The following is a 4,343-nucleotide window of genomic DNA, read 5'->3' on the forward strand; positions in this document are numbered from 1 at the left end:
GGGACGGCATGTGAACAAAGTTATTGTGCTGATATTAACTTAGGCTTTGTACTCAGGATATAGTCTTTACTCTTTCAGGCTAATGTCACTTTATGTCTTCTTCTATTTTTTGATTTGAAAGAAGACAGGGGTAGTGTATGACTGGTTTCTCCCTACCGGAAAACTACACAGACAATCCACAGAGGCTCGTGAGAAGGGCACGACCTCGCGTTGTTCCTCCTCTCGCCATCCTTGAGCATAGGAACCCATTCAGGAAGCACCACTTGTTCCTTAGGCTATGGCTGAAAAGACTCTCCGCGAGTTCTCCGTTCCCTCCACCGACAATGTGGCCACTGGCCCCAACATCAACGTCGGGGACATGAACTTCGAGCTCAAATCAAGCCTCATTAACATGGTGCAGGCTAGCCCATACTGTGGCAAGCCAAATGAGGACGCAAATGCTCATTTGCAGAATTTTCTGGAGCTCTGCGACACCGTTGTCATACGGGGTGTCGCTGCCGATGCAATCAAGCTTCGTCTATTTCCCTTCTCCCTCTGAGGAAGGAGAAACAATGGTTTTACAAGGAAAAGGACATTGACACTTGGGCCAAATGCTCCAAGGCGTTCCTCACTAAATTCTTCCCGCTGGGCAAAACAAATGCCCTGCGCGGAAGAATATCAAGTTTCCAGCAGACGGGGATGGAATCCATCCCGGAAGCTTGGGAGAGGCTGCAAGAATACATCCTAGCCTGTCCTCACCACGGCATGGACGAGTGGCTCGTCCTTCAAAGCTTCTACATTGGGATCACAACGACATCTCGAGCCAATATTGATGCCTCTGTTGGAGGAGCCTTTCTCGACTTGACCATAGCCAAAGCCAAAGAATTGGTCGAGAAGATGGTCTCCAATTAGGAGTGGAGCGATGAACGACTCCAACCCCGCACAAAGGGCATGCATACCGTCAAGGATATGGATATGATCGTTGCCAAGCTGAACCTCCTACTGAAGCATCTCGGCGAAAGGGCCGAATTCAAGAAGCATAGAGAAAACTATGCTTGTGCCATGGAATCGCACTTCACGTGCGAAGTCTGTGGCAATGAAGGACATTTGGGGAACGACTGCCCTAAAACCCGTGAAGACTGCGCCTACCTCAACAATAACAACAACAACGGGTATCGTCCACAACAAGAAGGCCAGGGGTGGAACCAGCCACGTCCACCATTCCAGAGAGGTAACAACTATAATCCTTCTTACAATTCGAATTTCAATTCGAATCAACCTCCCTTGAGGGACCTTGTTCTTGGCCAAGTTTTTGGCCAATGACAAATCCCTAGAAAGTTTAAATGTTAAGCTTGAAACTTTGTCTTCAACTCTTAAAAATCAATTAAGTTTCAATAAAATGATCGAAACCCAACTTGCACAAAATTGCTGCTGTGTTACCTACTGTTGAAAGCGGGAAGATCCCGGGGCAACCCAAGACTCCCGTTGAAAATGTTAGCATGGTGTCTACCGGACGGGGTAACTCGTCCCGGTGGCCACCATGCACTAATCATGCAGGTAGGTACAATCTCCCAAGGAATGATGTTTGGGATGTGTTGGCGCTCCTTAAGTACACATTTTACTATATGATTAGGAGTTGTTTTGGTAAATTCTTCGGGATGATTCATGTACTAACCCGCCACTTGGCACCCGAACTTGACCGTTTTCGATTTTGTCCTGGATTTTGGAGCATGTTGCATTTTGACAGGGAATTGGACATTTTCGAAGATGTTTTGACGCATGGTTACAACTGGGCTAAGATGAGGAATAAGAGGAAGATTCAACACGTGAAAGATGGGACTGAAAGGGGCCAGAAAAGGCCCAGGCCGGCCGGCCTGGAGTCCTTGGGCCGGCCGGCCTAGCCCTTTTCGGAGCCCAATCGATCTCGGTTTTCTTCAGCATGAAGTATGCATCAACCCTAATCTATGTTTTACGAAAACCACCGACCATATATGCCTATAAATACCCCGAAGCCGCCGTCAAAGAGGACCACCACAGAGGGATCGTGAAGATCGTAGAGAAAGAGCATCCAGAGATACATTCGAGTTAGACACAAGAGAAAGGCGACACCAGAGGCCTCATCGTCCCTCGGCGCCGCTGCAAGTTGGAGGACAGCAAGGGATCCATCCCTTGCCGGAGATTTCGTCACCATGATCGACTACGCTTCGCTTAGCTTCATGGGGTAAAGTCCTTGTTTGTTCATGGGGTTGTAAGGAGATCTTGAGTTGTAATTGCTGAATCCTTTATGAGATTGATCTATCACGATTCTTGTTGATGATGCTTTGATGCCTAATAGTTCGTGACTTGGCTTTGGGTTTGCTTTGCTCTTGCATGGTTTACTTAGATTACATCAACTATCGTGTTCTTGTTGATTCGTTACCGATTATCCTCGTGTAGTGACAGTATGCGGGAGGGAAAGGTTTTGATCTTGGAACACACCTTTGGTAGATTAGATCCGTTCTTCGTTGCTTGGCGATTACATCTCTAGTGATCCTAGACCCTATGGACAAATGCTCTTCATATCTTGTGCACACACCTATCATTGCTCACTAGTCTAGATTAGATTAGATTGGTTAGATTAGATCTATTTCATACTCAATCACTCAATATAGATCTTTTACCAACATCATTAGTGCTTAGTTAAGCATAGTAATACACTTGTTCCGTGGATTGATAAATCTTGGGGGAATACTCTAAGGGAAAAGCTACACGATTCGTGCACTTGCGGTACGTAAATTGGCGCTTTAAGAAGCGTCAACAAGCTTTTCTGGCGCCGTTGCCGGGGAACAAGCGATTTTGCTACGTTTAACTTTGTATTAATTTTGTTGGTTACTAACACCTAACCTTTTCCCTAGAATTTTTTTTGTTTTCTTGTTTTTGTTTTGATTGTCTAGATGGACCATCTCATTCAACACATGGAGGAAGGAGAAAAATCACTAAGGGATTATGCAAGCCCGCGATCGGAGGACTTCGACATGCAAAAATCATATTCGGTGTTGCGAGCCACCGAGTACGAGATCAAGCCTCAAATCATCAAGATGGCGGCGGCAAACCCCTTTAGAGGAGATGAGACGGACAACCCATATAGACATATCAAGTGGTTCACAATGCTATGCAACACGGTACAACAAGACGGAGTTCCGCTAGCTTGGTTTAGATGGAATCTTTTTCCATACTCACTTGCGGAAGAAGCGAGAAGATGGTTTGCACTTGCATCCTTCGAGGTAAAAGGAAATTGGGATGACTTGATGAAGAAATTTTGCAAGCGGTTCTTTCCGTTAAGCAAGGTTCAACATATTCGGAAGCAAGTGATCAACTTCGTGCAAGGAGAAGAAGAAGGGATAGATCAAGCATGGGATAGATTCAATGGATTGATTGAACAAGGACCGAAGCTCGGATTTTCCGATGAAGTACTCTTGCATACTTTCTATTTTTCCCTAACCCCCGAGTGCATGCAATTTGTTCAAATGTGTGCAGGAGGAGATCTCATGGAGAAAACACTCACGAAAGCCGCCCAACTCCTACAAAAAATCAGCAAGGGTGCGGCCATACGAAGAGATTGGGAAAAACGATGTTCGGCAAGCTCCGAAGAAGAATCTCAAGTGCGGGTGCTTGCTGGAATTTACAGAAAAGAGGCATCGGAAGTGAAGGAAGTACAACCGAAGCATGGTAAAGTCATAGAGACAAACCACGATGAAGAAGCATCGATCCGGAGTGCAACGAAAGACGACCCGGAAAAGAAAGGAAGAACCATGGGCACCGCAAAATCGCTAAGGGAATTCAAGCAAATGGATTGGATACCAATTGACTTCGGAAGATTGTTCGACAAAGCAAGACCGCATCCAAATCAGCGAGCAATGGCGAAGGTGATAGCGGAAGACTTCCCGCCGGATAATCACACGGGATATACATTTGGCAAGGAATTGGCCGGTGATATTATTCGAAAACTTTTTGAAGAAAAAGAGGAAGAGATTGACTTAGATGAAGTGCTGGAGATCAAAAGGACCCTAGGAGTGAACTCGGAATCGTCACCCTATGCGCACATAGCCCAAGTATATGCGATTGGAAGCGATCAAGGCAAAGGTAATCCATCACCCACACCTCGTGTTGATTGCATGATAGATGGGACAAAATGTTGCAATGTTCTATGTGACGTTGGCGCCCATGTTAGTGTGATGAGTTCCAAGGTTTACGTTGAGCTTTTTAACGAAACATCAAACCTAGATGCCACAATCATTAAATTGATCATGGGAGATGGTAGATTAATCAAACCGCTAGGAGTGCTTAGAAATCTAAATGTTGCTATAGCGGGTAAAAAAATTCCT

At 45.5% G+C, this 4,343-nt stretch overlaps 1 non-coding gene across 1 annotated transcript; it reads right to left on the reverse strand.

The window, feature by feature from the left end:
• Nucleotides 1-642: 642 nt before the first annotated feature.
• On the reverse strand, nt 643-746 carry LOC120658558. Its single transcript, XR_005668731.1, has one exon. It is a non-coding gene; the product is annotated as a small nucleolar RNA R71 (small nucleolar RNA).
• Nucleotides 747-4,343: the final 3,597 nt, after the last annotated feature.

The sequence above is a fragment of the Panicum virgatum genome, chromosome 1K (genome assembly GCF_016808335.1).
Source record: "Panicum virgatum strain AP13 chromosome 1K, P.virgatum_v5, whole genome shotgun sequence".
NCBI lineage: Eukaryota > Viridiplantae > Streptophyta > Magnoliopsida > Poales > Poaceae > Panicum > Panicum virgatum.